This window comes from Parasteatoda tepidariorum, chromosome 7 (genome assembly GCF_982258835.1).
Source record: "Parasteatoda tepidariorum strain Cologne lab strain chromosome 7, Ptep-v5.0, whole genome shotgun sequence".
NCBI lineage: Eukaryota > Metazoa > Arthropoda > Arachnida > Araneae > Theridiidae > Parasteatoda > Parasteatoda tepidariorum.
The window spans coordinates 11,911,091-11,929,632 of NC_141761.1; the positions used below are offsets into that span (position 1 = coordinate 11,911,091).

An 18,542-nucleotide genomic window follows, 5' to 3' on the forward strand; every position below is an offset into this window, starting at 1 on the left:
GGGAAGTCTGCCGCTTACCTTCGTCGCATAACGGCGGCAAAATGTTTGTTAAAAATGTTTATTCCTTTGATAAAGTTATACTAATATTTTGAATAAATTGTTCTGAGAAAATTTATCCTTTTATATTCTCTCCAGTGGTGACCGCGTTCATCGCAGCACGCTGAAAGAAACCTTCTTGGAAAAATTATTAGATTATATTACTTGAATTTTTGCATTGTTTACTACGCGAGTGACGTTTCAAATTGGTTATTATGGTCATTCGTTTGGTTTAATTATGCAATTTGTTCCCCTTATAAATTAGGTTTTTCGTTATTAGTATAAATTTTAATATAAATTTAATTCTAAACTTAGAATACATGTTAAAATTACGTTAGTACATGAATTCAGTTTAATTTGCTTAAAATTAAAAATTGAGCAGAATCTTACTGAATCTCTATATGCACGTATACTTTTTAAACTACCACTAAACATGGAAGAATAATATCAAATTTTGGTTTGTTAAGTAATTTGAATTTATCAGGAATTACTAACGACCAAACGAACTATAGCAATATTATAGCAGGTATTGACCCAGAAACTTAATCAACAGTTTCAGATATTTTGTTTCATCTTCCAGCAGTTAATAAATATAATACTCTTAAAGGAAGTCGTATTGCGCAATTTACAGACTCTGAAAATAAACGAATTCGCAAACTTCTTTCCGCATTGCAGTTAGGGGACGACAAATAAAAAACGGACAACCCTGAATAATTTTTGATAATAATGTAATAATTGATTTTAATAATTATGTAATAATTGATCTTCACATTCTAGGACTTAATCTTGATCGTTCGAGGGGTGACCTCTAACATGCTAATTAAGAAGTGCAGACGATATTTTAAGTTACGAAATCGGACATAAATACGTACTTTCCTAGAACAAACAAACCTTTTTTCCGACTGATTCGGATTTCTGATCCCCGAAATATAGGAGGTCCATAGTTTGGGCAGCAAAACACTCCAAGGTATGGACAAATTAATGTTAATTTTACTTGTTGCGGATTTCACTATATCTACGGAAACGAATTTCATAATTGTATTCAAAGAATATTTCAGTTAGCTTAAAAAGTTTTCGAGATATAGCGAAATACGCTAAAAGTAAAAGGACCATTAAGGGGTTCAAACTTTGGAGCGCTCCCCTGACCAAATTATTGGAACCATATGACAAAAATAGCGTCGATATTTAGGGGGTCAGAAATCTGAATCCGTCATTAACAAGGTATGTTTATTCATTGAAAGTACGTTTTTGTATCTGATTTCGTAACTAAAAATATCGTCTGCACTTACTGAATACCATTTTTGAGGTCACCTCATCGAACCATGAAGATTGAGTCCTAGAACGTGAAAATCCGATCATTAGATCAAAAGTTATTCAGGGTGGTCTTTTTTGCGTGCACTGTACATCTTTAAATGAACATTTTTTGAAAACCTTACGGCTACAAAGTTTGCCAACAAATCTTTCCGTTAGCTTAGCGCCACTCGAAATTGTAGCTCAACTAGCTGATAAAATAGCCAAATTTAGAACGGATCCCTTACTAAACGTTTGTGTAATAAATAAATCCACGAGTTCAAATCCCGCACTCTCTGCAAATCCACGAAAAGATTTTTCACCATCGAAGCTGGTATATCAACACTTCGTATCGAAGATAACGATACCAGGTAACACCAGGTATCGATGTAATTACACTTCGTCAGCAAATAACAGCACTTAGCCAGCAATTTGAAAGATTTTCTAGAGAGAGATTGCGCAATCGATCTCGAACAAGATATAATAATTTTCTTAGAGATAGATCCAGCTCTAGGGAAAAGAGGAAAAAAAAAACGTCTAAATTCATTTTTTATCATTCGAAATTTTGTCAAAAAGTTAGGAAATATTGTTCATCGTGTTCTTACAACAATAGCCAGGAGAGCAAAAAACGGCTGTCGCTGGGACGGCGACAAGTGATCTAAATGCCGAATGATGTTCATGTCGCTTATTTGTATTTGATAAAAAGACGAATTAAAATTTTTTAGTGGATTCAGGTCTGGACGTGAGCTGCTCGACCGTCTCGAAAATGATTAGAAATTTGTAACTTGATCCATTACAATTTTTTAAAGCTAATAATTCAAAAATGTTGACCCGCGGAAATAAGTCATTGAACATTAATTCAGCATTAAGAAGATACAAAATTTTAATTGCTACGTGTCACCTATTCCAATTATTTTCAGAGCACTCGGGCTGTTGATTGACCTAAAATGATGTCACGTTTCTTTGTTTGGCATAACTACCGAAACTGATACTTTTCAAATAAAATTAATTTCAAGTGTCACATATTTTTTATTTCATAACCGTCGTTGAACAGCCGACCCAATTTTTTTGGTTGACGACTACTCATGTTCAACTCCGTAGCATTGTCATTTTGAACCCAATGCAGAAGACAAGGGAACTACTGGATCAAGTATTGGGAGAAATTTTGCCTTTGTGGAGGACTTTTTGATGGAACTAACCCGCATTTGCGTTACATGGAGAAGAAAACCACGAAAACCTGCCCTGCTTAGAATGATGGCGAGGGGAATCTATAATTCGTCTACCACTGAGGATATTTTACGTCAGCACTATGGTCGATGCAAGCCGAGTACGGAATTCGAATCAACCAGTTGTTGCTGGGATCGAACCCGGGTCACCTCATTAGCAGGCGCTAATGATTGGCGCTTTCATACGCTATGGACTGACGGTAGGCCGAAATAGATTGTGGTTGAATGAATTGTGAAAACGTTGGATAGAACAAAGTGAAAAATACGTGGCGAAAATCGACACGTTAAAGAAAAAAAATCTCATTTTCGAAAAGGGAAAATTAAGCACTTTTTAAAAACACCCAATGAGAAATAACACCTTTAAAACTTTTAAAAAATGAAAATCGAAAATAAGCAAGCTTAAGCACTTTTTAAAAAGCACCTTGGCAGCACAAAATGTGTGTCCCAGCCGTATATCAAAACTAAACGAATGTTGTTTAATAGTATCAAACTGTCTGTTTGGAGTGTCAGAAATTTCATTTTTTGGATAATTAATAACTAAGGATAGCAATAAACCACAACCTGATAAAGTAGACACTATCTTAAATTGCCCACAGTCAAAAATAATTAAGGAATTATGAAGATTTTTCAGATTTCTAAATTTTTTGTTTTCTACTTCGTGCAGCTCATAACCAAATTTATTTAAATGATTTTTTGGAGGGCTCAAAGAGCGCAATGATAATCATATGATTGACTGGTCAGAACAGTCTAATTTCAAAATTGAAAAACCCTTTTAGCAAACTCTATGCTGCTTACACATTCTAACCTCGAAGCAAATTACGCGTGGTTGCCTCGGATTTTGCAACAGGAAAATCTTTATTTTAAACAGAAAACTAATTTCTTCAACTGTTAGCATTTTTTTCGCAATAATTTATACGAAACTGAGAAAAGCTATAGCGCTTACGATAGGGAGTTGTAATCAAACAATTCAGTTAAATGCTCGAAATTTTGTTTTGTTCACAGAAAACAAACCACTCACCTATGCATTTAAGCAAAAGTTAGATAAATGTTCACCCCCGGCAAGCTCGTCAGTTAGATTTTTTTTTATCTCGGTTTACAACAGATATAGGATACCCAAATGGTTCTGATAATATAACAGGAGATGCGTTATCAAAAATATCTTCTATAAACAATACCGAATCCTGTAGATTATAGCAAAATTGCAGAAGCTCAGGAAAATAATAAAGAATTAAATCGTTCAATCAATATTTCCCAAGATTTAGATTTTAAAAATGTAAATATGGCTGATACAAACACTTTTTTATATACTGCGACATTTCTACTAAAAATTTTAGACCTTTTATTCCAAAACAATGGCGTACACAAATATTTGATACTATTCATTACTTATCACACCCCGGTACGAAAGCAATTAATAAATTGATTGGTAATGGATTTATTTAGCCTAACTTAAATAGAGATTGCAATATGCGGTCTAGATACTGCATGCCATGTCAAAATCATAAGGCATACTATATCCCCTATCTTTTCTTTTCCAATAAAGTCCAACCGCTTTGACCTCTTTCATCTTTGATATCGTTGGCCCATTGCCACCATCTAAAGGCTTTTCATACTGCTTAATGATAATCGACAGACTTACTAGATGGGTGGTTCCGATTACAGAAGAGACAGTAGCTGAGGCTTTCTTAAAAACCTGTATTGCTCGCTTTGGTACTTCATTTACCTCTCACACTAGAGCTACACAATGAGCTATTGGCGACGGTCTCGAAAACTTCTCTGAGGGTGATCCGAAGACATGCCATCACAAATTTGATGGCTCTCCTGCTTTGGCAGCCCGACGACCAGCTCTCGAACTAGAGCACTTAACGGTCGAACAGTTTAACGAGGACCGATACAGCACAGCCTCGGTCCCTACGCAGGCAGGTCACCCACCCTACTTACTGATCGCAGCGAGTGATGCTTGAGTTCTACTGGGAAACGTATCTTTACGATCAGTCCACTGCGGGACTGCCCGGCTTAGGTCACCTTCAGTGATAACGATCAACCAGGGTCACCAGTTCGAGAGTAGACTCTTCAAAACTCTAGCACATCTCGTGGGCATCAAAAGAGTTGATCCTCACCTTACCATCCTCAAAGTAATGGAATGATAGAACAATGGCACCGACCTTCGACAGCTGCCCTCAAGGCCTTCAATACAGACTGTGGGGAGAGTAGAAATCGACAATGCCAACCTATATTTATCAAAAGGTACCTCAAGATTGGATCGAGTTAGCTGGTCTTATATACTAATCAATTGATGTTTGATAATAAGGATAGTTAAGCCATACTACTCCGCTACTAGACTTTAATCAGGGATACAATTCGATGAATGAATACTACTAGGACTGTGTTAAGTTTACCGGATTTTGAGCATTTATGGTGAGAGTTGTATTAAGTTCATGGTAGTGTATGTGGTCTCTCCTGTGTTGCTATTAACAGTCTAGAGTATGCAGGATCACGTTGTGTGTAAAAGAAACTGAGGACAGCGCGAGGAGGACGATGACTCAGTCACAAATAGAAAGTCAACTTTTTAATGCATACCATACATCGAAGTAAGCTTGTTCATAGCACGTCAGCAGGTCACAAATATGGGGAAAGCAGAAATCGACAATGTCAACCTTCATCTATCAAAAGTACCTCAAGATTCAATCGAGTTAATATGTCTTACAGTGAATTGATGCTTAATAAACATAGTTACAGTTAGGCCCACAGGACCATTGGTCAACCTTCTTACCGGCTATTCTCTTGGGCTTCTGAGCTGTATAAATGGACGATCTACAGTCACCATCTTCAAAGCTCGTCTGCGGAACAACACTTTGCATCCCAGTTGAATTTTTTGATTCTACTCCATTTGTGGACTCGCCCAAAATCCAACTTGCTATTATTCACAGAAACATTTCTCTACCATCAGAACATCTCCAGCTTCCTGCCATTTTAAAAAGTGAGCGCATCCAGCCTTTAAAGTCACGTTTTCATCAGGAATGATAGGAATGCCTTTGCAGGTTCCTTTTGATGTTGAGTATTCGAGGTCAACAATCTCTACTTCGTTCACCAGGAGTTGGCACTTGACTCCACCTCCTCGGAGTTCATTTCAGAGCAGGAAATAAGAGGAGAAACGTCTCCGCGCTTGAAATTGAAACAACCCTTAATGCGCAAACAGGGAATTCTTTTTCAGTCACTTACTTCGCTTTATCATCTGCTATTATACCTTTCGTTACTCTAGCTAATTAAATATATTGCCGCAAAAGTCTCAAAAAGGACACATTATTCAAATTTATGAAATATTTAATGTTAGAAAAATGCACATAAAAATTGAGAAATAAATATTTTTGTCATACGGTCGCCCAATAACAACCTTGTTTAGGATTGTTCACATCCTTCTCCCAAAAATAGCGAAATTGTAACGTCGGATACCACGTGATGAAGGCGGATCCATGTGCCAACTCCTGGTAGACGAACTATGGATCGCGTGAAACCTGCCTTCCTTGAAACTAAATTGCTACCACTCTCTGGAATAACTAAGACTGTATAATGTGAAATACCGTTTACTCCTGCAATTTAGGAAGACAAAAAAAAGACTTGGAAGAACTGTGTTTTTTCCAAAAAAAGTTTAGCCAGTGAAACACTGCTGTGCTCTACTCTGACCAGTAGTTTTACTCCGGAAATGGACACAAATGAAATATATTTATTGCTAAATAACAAATAATAATAAATTATTACCTAACATTACGAAAACTTTTAGAACTGTAAGGTATATACATTTTTCGTATCATTTTAAGTAATGCAATTTTAAATGGTGAAATAGAAAATCGGTCAAATAATTCCTAAGAAATTGAATTTTGAAACAGTCGCATTGTTCGAAAAAGTCTTACATTTAAAAATTGATTTCTCAGGAACTATTCGGTCGATTTCGCTCAGTTATTTTTATTCTTTAAAATGTTGCAAAAATAGTATACCTTTGAATTCAACTCTTTTTTTACTATTACTAAATAAAATAACAAATATTTACTAAAGGATTTACTTTGGTTGAAATATTAATTCTGGAAAAACGAAGCTTATAATCGTGTTTGCTTAAAACGTTCTTAAGTTATGATAAAATACGCAAAAAGTAAAATTAACATTGAAGGTTACAAAATCAGGACCACTCTTCAACCCTGGGACCTTATTTCTCAGATTGCGGCTACCTCCTTTTCAAATCAGACGATATGCTTGTTCAAAGAAAGTGTAAGTTTTTGTGTCTGAACTCGTAATTTAAAATGAATGAATTAATGTTTGAACAAATTGCATGTTTGAAATGACCCCCTCGAATCATTCAGATTAAGACCAAGAGCTTGAAGATCCAATCATTAGATCAAAAATTATTCAAAGTGGTCCATTTATTACTTTTTTGTACATTGTAAATCAGAATTAATAGCTGCAGTAGTTATCCATTTGTGCTGTAGTTTTGGAGAAAAAAATATTGAAAAATTTAAAATTTTTGGTCAAAACACGTAAAGGTATCAAAATAAATAAAACATGAGAATTATATTCTTACCTATATTTTGTTGCACTACGTTATACTGCTCAATCGACATCATAACTCTTTCCTATAACAAAAAAAGGTGCTATAGTAGAACCATACTTCAAAAAAAAAGCAGTCTAAATCGTACACTAAAAAATTTCACAATTCCATTTATAATTTAAAAACCGCATTCTTATCTGCTTTTAAGAACTTAACCAAAAAAATATTTTGTTTCTTAATTTTTTATTTTATTCCTTTGCAGTGCTTGCCACTCTCATCAGTTTTAATCTGTAACTTTCACCAGTTTCTCTCATCAGTAGTTTTACTTCCGCCAGCTTGGCGAGTTAAGTTTTTTTTTAAAATTAATTTCATTTTATAATTGTCGTTGAACAGCCCACCCAATTTTATGGGTTTAAGGACAACTAATGTTAAACTCCGTAGCCATGTCATTTTGAACCCAATCCCGAAGTCAAGGAAACTCCTGGATCGAGTATTGGGAGAAATTTGCCTTCGCGGAGGACTTTCTGATGGAACTAACCCGCATTTGCGTTACATGGAGAAGAAAACTACGAGAACCTCACACGGTTAGCCTGACGGTAAGGGGACTAACCCATTATCCGTCTACCACTGAGGATATTTCACGTCAGCACTGTGGTCGGTACAAGCCAGATGCGGAATTCGTATCGACTGGGATTCGAACCCGGTTCGCCGAATTGGAAGGCGAACGCTCTATCCCCTGAGTCATCGGTTTTGAGGGAAAGGCAACTCTATGATAAACATTCTCCGTCAGGTGAAGAACTAGCACTTATAGTTTGACTATAGAAAGAACTCCCCTCGCCACGAATCCTACAGTCGTCTGCTACTTTGGAAACAAGAAATGGTGCACCTCGAAAAGGGGAGCTCCTTTCCTCCCTGGTTCCCTTTCTCTCATCGACCCGAGGCAAACCCTATCTTAAATAATGACCCAACACCCCTACTTGAAATAGTTAAACCTCGTAACCATAGTCACCGCCACCTCTTCAGACGAATGGTTAGGGGAGTTCTTTACATAAAAAACTATACTTTTTACTAGTTAGCTTGGTCGCATAACGACCTCATAATGTTTAAGTTTGTTAATAATGCTTATTCGTTTGTTAAAGTTATACTAATATTTTGAATAAATTGTTTGAAGAGAATTTAACCTTTTATATTCTCTTCACCTTAATTCTATGAATGAAACATTTAATATCATCGAGATTTGATATCAATGGTTTATTACCACAGCCTTAAGGTAACCGAAGGCTGATTAACAAAAACTTTAGATGGTGAAACGATTTTCTACAATAGTATTGAATTTTGAGTAAAAAATGATGACATATGATATAAATGTAATTAAATTAAAATAGAATTATAAAATAAGATTTATTTTTATTATAGTTAAATATTTTTTAGCTTAAACTATTTAAGAACTACTGTGTTAAAAGAAACTTTTTTACGTGGATTTAATCTAGCTATTTGTTTTACTAAACTTTGTTAGCAGGATTGAAACTTGTATTTTTTGGTCAAAAAATAGTTAACTTTGTTTTAGCAATTATAGATTTTTGTGGGTTGGATAACAGTTTTTTACAATAGGCTCAGGATTGAAAGAAAAATTAACTTTTCGGGTTACTAACTTTTAAACATAATTTGCTTTTGACATAGGAGGATAATTATTTCTATAATTTGCTCTAATTTAAAAGCGAAATTTAAACTTAAAAGTTTTTGGTTAGAAATTTGCCACTTTTGCTTTTTTCCATATTTTATTTTGGTGAATAGGGAGACTTTTAGAATTTCCTTCATTGGGACAAAGTTCGCAGGTGAAGTTTTGTGGTTCCTAGAACAAAAATTTGCCAAAATTTGATTTAAGACTATGAATTTGATAATAGGCTAAAGAAAACTTTCGTAGGACTGACATTTTTAAGTTAAATTCTAGAATTGCGATATTTTAGTTAATATAACTTGTTTTAGGCACTACTTTTTTTGCCGAATAGGGTAACAAGTTTTTGTTGGGAGGGAATAACATTGTTTTTTTTAATTTGATCGAAAGATTTGAAGCAAAATTAAATTTTCTAGTTTTTTTGATCTATCATAACTAAAACTTATTTAGATATAACTTTCCTCAGTCGTGTGGATTAACACCTCTTCCAACAACGGGATTAAAATTTGATGCAAAACTCAAACTGTTGCTTTTGGTCAAATTCAGCCAAAAGTTTTTTTGGCCAACCCAAGTCAAAAAGTCTTGATGTTCCCATCAAAACATTTTGACTGTTCATGTTGGTTTCAGAGAGATTGATGATGGTTCAACAACATTTGATGGTCACCATCATCCAATATTTTCCAATATGCATTCATGGTATTTGATATGTCTGCAAACTTCTACCATTCCATGCTAGAAAACGCTACTTTAATACAATGATGGCTACTTTAATACCATGATGGTCAAGAGAAGTTTTATTCTTATGAACCAATCATCCAATGATGATTTAATGGGAATTCTTATTGGTTTTCAGAAATATAACAACAAAACAATGTCTTTTTTTCTTGTTGGTCCATCATCAATCAGTCCAAATTATTGTTGATGATGGTTGCTCATAATTGTTCCAACATTTGATTTCTAAGGAACTATGATGAACAAACCTTCAAAACAAGCTGCTGTTCTTATGTTGAACCATCATTCATCGGTCCGAATTCCTACATTGGGATGATGGTAACTTGTGATGGTTACCATCAAAAAATATAGTGGTTCATGATGGAATTATTAATGGTTACCATCAAGATTATGTTGGTCCATCAATGGAAAGCCATCAAATATGGTAATCTTTGTGGCTATAAAGTTTTGTTTGGTTAGACTGGGGTATTATTTTCTCGTAATGAGCTAATACTCGGAGGTAAAACTTAGTTTTGTGGTAGCCAATTTCACAATTAAGCCCTAATTTGTTTAGGACAAATCTTGTTTCGGATCGTGGACTAACGAAAACTTTTGCATGATTTACCATTTTCAATAAAGAGCCTAAACTAGGAGGAAAAATTTAACCTTGTGGGGTTTTGAACAATAAACAGCTCATGACCGTAGCCTCTTCTTGATGGGCTGTCTATCGAAACTTTTTGGCGTGATAGCCTTTGATCTCAATTTCCCGCAATGGGCAAACAGTCCTCAATAAAATTCGTAAATTTTAATAAAAAATTAGTTTGCCGCTGAGGGAATAGAGCGTTCGCTTTCCAATGAGGTGAACCGTGTTCGAATTCCGCATCCCGCATGCACCGACCTCAGTGCTGATGTAAAATATCCTCAGTGTTAGACGCGACATGGGTTAGAGTTCCCTTACCATCAGGCTAACCATGGGTGGTTTTCCTCTCCGTATAAAGCAAATGCGGGTTAGGTCTATTTAAAAGCCCTCCACCAAGACAAAATTTATCCCAATACTTGACCCATGAGTTCCCTTGTCTTCTGGATTGGGTTCAAAATAACAGGAGTTGAACATCGGTAGTTGTAATGGGTAGCCCAAAAAATTGGGTCGGCTGTTCAAAGACTGTTTAAAATAAAATTAAAAAAAAGTTAGTTTGGCTAGCAAAAAAGTGTTTTGGCTAAAAAACACATGGATTTCAAAATAAAAATTTTTTGTTGCATATTTTATAATGAAAAGCTTGTGCTGTGCAAGCATACACTTACTATATCCTCATATAACGCCAACTCGGATTTGTTAAATTTGATATATATTTTGCTTTAAAAATTTTCCATTTTTAATAATTAAACAGAAAATTCTCTCCTTTGTTATTCTAAGTTTGGTTAAAAATTAGTTTTGATTAATAATTTCCAAAATTGAGCTTAAATTTGGGGGAAATTCAACTCTTTATTTTTTATTAATAATTTTTTTTTTGTTGTTGTTAAAAACTAGGAAATTTTTTTTTGCGATTCAGCAAACGAAATTTTTTTCTGTCATCACGGATTCCTACTATAAGCGAATGTTTGAATGCGAAATAAAAAATTTTTGTCTTCAAGTTCAAAAATTAGCATAAGATTGTTTTTTCCAATATACTTTTTTATACGTGGGATAGGAAGCAAAATAATTTGGTGGGAAAATGTAGGCCTATTATCTCCTGCAATGAACTAATTTTTGAAGAGCAAACTTAATTTCTTGGATTCAAGGTCAGAAATAAGCTGTACTTGCTTTTGCCTTTAAACCGTTTAGCGTTTAGAAATGAGGCACTTAAATGAAAATAAAAATTGATGAGGACAAACTTTTATCTTATTACTGAGCTCTTAGTTGAACTCTAATAATTAAAATATAATAAAGTATCGAAATCATTTAAAAATTAGCGAAAAAAATGGGTTTGATAGAAACTTACTTTTCCAACACGTTTTTTTTTAAAATTGTACTAATAATTTTTGTGTACAAATATTAACGTTGAAAAACTTTGTAGCTTAACTACCATTACAATTATTCAATTCCCATTCATTAGTATATAAAACATGTAAACTTTATCTCGTTTTGATAGATAATCATTTACATTGTCGTTCACATACTTTTCGCATTGGACACTTTCGGACGTGAACAGAACTCGCTCAGGGGATAAAGCGTTCTTGAGGTAAACCGGTTTCGAATCCAGCGATGGCTTGTCGAAACAAATTCCGCATCTGGTTTGCACCGACCACAGTGCTGGCGTGAAATATCCTCAGTGGCAGAAGGATCATGGGTTAGAGTCCCTTTATCGTCAGGCTACCCGTGGGAGGATCTCGTGGTCCTCCACTCCATGTAACGCAAAATGCGGGTTAATTCCATCAACAAAAAGTCCTCCACGAAGGCAAAATTTCTCCAAGTACTTGATCCTGGAATTCCCTTGTCTTCTGGATTGGGTTCAAAATGACAAGGCTACGGAGAGGAGCATTAGTAGTCGTAAACCCAAAAAATTAGGTCGACTGTTTAACGACGGTTATAAAATAAATAAAAAAAATATAATAATAATATAAATATTTATATTTGGTTCTGTAATCATTGGTACTGTAACATTAGTTTTAACGTTAAAGTGATTGATACAAATAAATTTAATACCATTTTTTAAATTCGGTATTTGTCATACGTTGGTTGATTTTTGTGGGTAAACTGAAAATTTTTAGTTCTTGATTAAATTAATTAAATTTTTTTTACTAAATTAAATTTTTCTGAGTCACTTGTCACTGCGAATAAGGAACTCGGAGTTTCGAAAGGTTGGCTGAAAATGTGGGTAGTAAACTATTAATCAAAGCACGTGGAAGTTTTTATAAGTTTGTAACTACCTAAATTTACACAAATTTCTTGACTTAATTATCAGATTTCTTTTTATATGTAAATACTTCCTAAACTATTGTGGTGATCTAGAACATCCGATAACAAATTTTAAAAAACAAGAAACATCGTTCATGATCTAGATTTTGGTACGATTTGAAACAATCTGGCTGGCTTTCGGAAGACGTGGAAACTTTCGTAACAGTCACTTTATGGCCCAAAAACACATAAAATCAAAATGAAAACATTCAGGCTTGCTGGGATTTTATACAGCTTCTAAATTGCATGAAATAAAAAAATGGTAACTGTGAAAATAAAAATGAAAATAAAAATATTAAATTTAGAAGTAGTGAGAATTTTATTTATAAGAATCTCTTCGTTGGAGAGAGTATCCAACATTGAGCCTTTACATCTTTCGCGTTTACGAAAGCTTTATTTTTTTAATGTGCCTTTTCGTATGTAACATAAGCACTTTAAAGCTTTAAGAAATAAACCCAATTCTCTTAAAGACCAACCTGTTTCTGAAATAATCCATTTATTTTATTTTAAGAGCTTGAAAAAGAGTTTGCTTCAAAGTTTTCATTTATAATTAAATAATTATTTTAATTCATTTTTTATTTTCCCCTTCATATTTAAAAACTAAGATAGAAAAAAAAATTGTAAATAAATATGAGTCTCATTTGCTTTGTCAAAATAAAAGCAAAACGTATCCTGTTTCTCGCTGAGGAGACTGTTATATACCTTCTTATATTATATACCTTTATTATACTGCAATATACCTTTATTCTACGGTATATACCTTTACATATGGTTATATACTTTTTATATTGTGTTTATACAATGAGGATGTTTTCTAGAGTAAGCACAAAGTTTTGCTTTTTCTTTCTTTTCTTTAGAAAAAAAGAAAAAAGAAAGGCAGTGAAATAATTTTGATTGAATTAGAACTATGTTTTTTTCTAGTGAATATAAGTTTCTTACTAAAGGCTTTAAATATCAGGAGTAATTTTCTGATAGGAAAAGAGTGATTTTTTTTATCCTTTTGAGTTCCTTAAAAAACAAATATCTTGAAGTAGTATTTACAATAATTTTATTGGTTCAAAATAATTATAAATTAAATGTGTCTTAAGCGAATATCACACGAGAGAAAAATAAGAGCAACTATAAACGGTAGGACGGGCGATATAAAAAATTTTTTATATCGTGATGCATCGTTAATAGCGATGCATCGCGATATAGTATTTTTGAAATTCATTTACTTGTAAGGCACAGAAAGTAGGATTTCTATCAAAACTTCATACTCAGATTGATTTAAATCAATTTATGAATTTGAAGATACATATGTTTTGCTAAAGAAAGATATTAATGTTATATTTTCTAAAAATGATCGCGCAAATAACGAAAGATTTCTTAGCTTAAAAATAAATAATAAAAAAATAAATAAAATTGAAATTCATCAATATAATATTTATCTAACAATATAGAAAGAAAATTTAAAAAATAAGTTCGTTAAAAATTATTTGCAGGCTTAAAACAAAGTGCTAAAAAAAAAGAACGCTTTTAAAACAACCCTATTTTTTATCATTAGATATTATTTCACATAAATAATTAAGTTAAATTGAATAATTACCGAATTCTGAATGAAAAAACAAAGTAAGGTTTAATTTCTTGAAAAGAAAAACAAAAGAATTATGATATTCAATAATATATTTAACTGACAATATTGAAAGAAAATTAAAAAACACGGTTATACTCTTTAATAAAACGAAGTGCTAAAAAAAAAAAAAAAGAAGTCGCAAACCTTAATAATTTTTTTGAATAAACAAAGTTGATTGACTTATGTCCAAATCCAAAAGAGGAAAAACAAGTTTTGTTATAATTTTATTTATAAAAACAACTAAAGATTTATAAATTTAAAATTTTAAATTAAATTTAAAAACCCATTAAATTATTAGAAATTTTATCCCAAAAGTAATAAATTAATTAAGTAATTAAAATAAAGTAAAAAATAGCCTAACAAATTTAATTACTTTGTAATTTAATTCTTTATGGGCACCTTAAATTAGATTTCCGATTGTAATAAATTCAATAATGTAAAAAATTACTTAAGCATATAATATCAAAATTAATTTTCACATTTAAAAATAAAAAAAAAGTTTTGTTTTAAAATAATTAATTTACCTAATTAATTAAGAAACACTTCTTTATATATTCTTTTCAATAATAGATTACGTTCAGAACAAGGTAAAGGCGGCGATCACTAAGTCAGTCCCACTGAAAATAATCTACAAGAAACGATATCAAGTCGCGACAAAGGAAAAGAAAAAAACTATGAGGCGCGAAAACGAGCATGCGAAATCACGATATATGTTCTCAAAACTGATTCTGTTTCTACCGCTCATCAATCAAGACCGTTTCAAGACGATACGTACATCGTCTTCCCCAGCGCGAGTTGGCATCGGAACGTAAGAGAAGATCCTTGCGTGTCTTGTATCGCTATATCGTTAGTCTTCTTTACTCGACAGCTTAAATCCGATTTCTGATGCATCGCCTGGAACGAAAGTCGCTGTATCGGTGTTAAATCGATGTGTCACGATATATCGATTTATAGCCCAGTCCTAATTTGCGGAAACTCAACTCTAAAGGCAATTTCGCAGTTAGTAAATTCGCAGTAGCAATTTCACATAGTATAAAAAGGATTATGATTTCTAGCTCATTTTTATGAATATGATATTAAGATGCAAATGAATTCCATGTTGCATCTCTAAAGAGATAATAAAAGGGGAATAGAATTAAATACTATTTAGTATTTTTTTGCGTTCAATCGAGTGACTAGTATTATAAAAGTTATTTATGTTTTATGTATAAAAGTAAAGTTTATTTATACATATTTACGTATCTAGAATTGCTAGCTAGGCAAGTGAGGTATCGTACACGCGAAATCGAATAAAACCAAGTTGTCTGATTTAATACTTGAGCAACTCAAAAATTTATAAAAGTTTCCGGTGTAGAAAGAACATTTTCTTTACTTTGACTTGTACCACTTTATGCAACTGACATTGATATCTAGACAAGTAAGGCTTCTCTTCCAATTTAATTTTTTATGCTTAATCCCATAAAATAGTCCTTTGAAGCAATTGTTTAGAAGAAATGAGGATTTAATGTATGAAATATGCAAATTTTGACTTACTCTTTAGTAATAAAATATTTATAACATGAGAACCATTAGATCTATCAAATCAATTCTAATTTTTGTTTTAAATTTAGCCTAAAAATATATATCAACTCCGCCACATGGATAGCTTCGGCTATTCCGTGCCCCAGTCCCAAGCCTGGATAAAGGAGGAGGGTTGGGCGTAGGGCTAGTCCCTCTACCCCTACCCCGTAAAACATCCCTGACTACAGAAACCAAAAGCATATCGGGCCAAATTCTCTTGGCGGAAGCAATGACTTGTGAAATTTCAAATGACAGTTATCTAATCTGGAATGAGGAAATCGGGCCCATGAAGTGTCGAAGGGAAAGTCATTTGGAACTTTTGATGCAGAAGAAGTCATTAATGAAACCTAAACACAAGATACGAATTGGTGCTTAGAATGTAAGAACTATGTACCAATGTGGAAAAAGCAGACAGGTAGGTGTCAATGGAAATGGATAGATACCAATTGGATATCTTGGGAATATCAGAACTAAGATGGACAGGTTTTAGCAAGCTTAAAACTGGAAGTGAACAAATCATTTTGTACTCAGGAGCTGAAGAAAAGCACGAAAGAGGCGTGGCGCTAATCATTAATAAAGAAACAGCGAAGAGTCTTTTGGAATGGGAACCAATCAATGATTGAATTTTATTTTATTCAAAATACATTAATTTATCAATTATTCAAGTGTATGAACCAACGAATGATGCCGATGAGGAGGAAAGGGAGACATTTTAAGATCAACTACAATGTGTTTTAAATCGAGCTCCAAAACATGACATGATAATTCTTATGGGAGACCTTAATGCTAAGGTTGGAAAACGGATTAGTGATGATGAAACCTCCATGGGAAACGAATCACCGGGCGATAGGAACAAAAATGGAGAACTGTTTGTTTCCCAGTGCGAACTAAATAGTTTGAACATAGGTGGGAGTAGATTCAAGCATAGAGAGATACATAAATGTACATGGACCTCACCAGACGGAAGAACAAAAAATCAAATAGATCATATTGCAATTAATAACAAGTTCAGGAGCTCACTAAGAGACGTAAGAGCGATGAGAGGTGCCGATGTTGGATCAGATCACTACTTGATTCTAGCAATATTAAAAATAAAATTAAGAAAATCATCAAAGAAGACGGGACATAAAAAAATAAGCTATGACATTGCTAAGTTAAAAGCCAAAGAGTGCAGACAAGAATTTTCAATCGAGTTGAAAAACAGATTTGAGCTGTTAAGGGAAGAAGAAAATCACAGCAACACTCAGCAATCAGAAAATGAGGTAAAAGAAAAAGTTGAAGAGACTTGGGAACATATCAAAAACATTTATTGCGATGTAGCAGAAAAAGTGTTGGGTAAAAAGAAATGAAAGAAAAGCAAAGAATGGATAACGGGAGAAGCATTAATTCTAATTGAAAACAGAAGGAAAAAGAAAATACAGATGGAAACTACAAAGTCTGAAAGATTATTTAATCGGTATAGACAGCAGTATAGTCAAATTTATAGAGAAGTAAAAAAGTCAGTCAGAAAAGACAAAAGGAAATATTTCACAGACCTTGCCACTGAAGCTCAAGATGCAGCGCAAGAAGGACAAATAAGTACTTTCTATCAGAAAGTGAAACAAATAAGAGGAAATAAACGAAATTCGCAATGTGCAATACGAGACAAAAACAATACGTTACTTACTACGGATAAGAGGATCAAAGAAAGATGGAGAGAATATTTTGAAGAGACGCATAACACCATGTTGAAAATTCTGAGCAACTCCCAAATGTTACATTAAATGTAGCATCTACTGTAGATTTTTCTTTGGAAGATATCTCGCTGGATGAGGTACAGAATGCCCTGAGGGCCACAAAACCAAAGAAGGCTGCAGGGTGAGATGGAATCGTGGCAGAGATGCTTAAGGCAGATTTTGAAACCGCTACAAGACAGTTGCAAAAGCTCTTCAATGAAATCTGGAGAAATGAAAGAATACCAGAACAATAGAAGAAAGCAGTAATAGTGAAAATTCCCAAGAAAGGCGATCTAACAAAATGCGAAAATTGGAGGTGCATTAGCCTACTTTCCATACCGGGAAAAATATTTGGAAGGATAATTTTGAATAGACTAAAACATGAAATTTATGAAATTTTAAGAGAAGAACAAGCAGGTTTCCACAGTGGAAATGGAACAATGCAGCAAATCTTCACACTTGGAAATATCATTGAGCAAAGCTTGGAATTTAACAACTCTTTATATTTAAACTTGATTGATTTCAGTAAAGCTTTTGATTCAGTTAAGAGAGAGAAATTATGGGAAATTTTATCACTTTATACTATACCAGAGAAATATATTAACATAATCTAAGAAATGTATGATAACAGCAAAACATGTATAGAGGTAAATGGAGAATTAACTGAATTCTTTTTGGTAAAACCTGGCGTGAGACAAGGATGTGTTTTATCAGGATTTTTATTTATACTGGTGATAGACTGGATTATGCGAAACAGCTTGAAAGATGAAAAAAGAGGAATAAGGTGGAATTTCACAACTACTTTAGAAGACCTTGATTTTGCAGATGACATCGTACTTATTTCATCCAAATGTACAGAGCTTCAGCTTAAAACAGACAAATTCAACAAATATTCAAATAGTGTAGGTTTATTCATAAACAAGAAGAAAACTAAAGTACTGAGAATAAATCAAAAGAAAAATGACAAAATTAAAATCAAAAATCACGAAATAGATGACATAGAGTCATTTAGCTATTTAGGTTCTATTGTAGATAAAAAAAAAAAGGTGGAAGTAGTGAAGATATTAGACAGAGAATAATCAAAGCAAGAACATGTTTTAAGGGATTACATAAATTTTGGAGAGAGTCAAATATTGAAATAAAGACAAAAATAGTTGTTTACAAAGCTATTGTTAGAGCAGTACTATTATATGGCGCAGAAACCTGGAAACAGACTAAGATCGAAATACAAAAATTAGA

At 33.3% G+C, this 18,542-nt stretch overlaps 1 long non-coding RNA gene across 2 annotated transcripts in view; it reads right to left on the bottom strand.

Annotated features, from left to right (window-relative positions):
- The window catches only part of LOC147806840 (uncharacterized), a 157,596-nt gene that overhangs the window by 92,117 nt on the left and 46,937 nt on the right, over window positions 1-18,542 (bottom strand). For both annotated transcript variants that reach the window (XR_015435295.1, XR_015435296.1), the window contains exon 7: window positions 7,126-7,177. This is a non-coding gene — a long non-coding RNA (uncharacterized LOC147806840). The remainder of the gene's footprint in view (window positions 1-7,125; window positions 7,178-18,542) is intronic.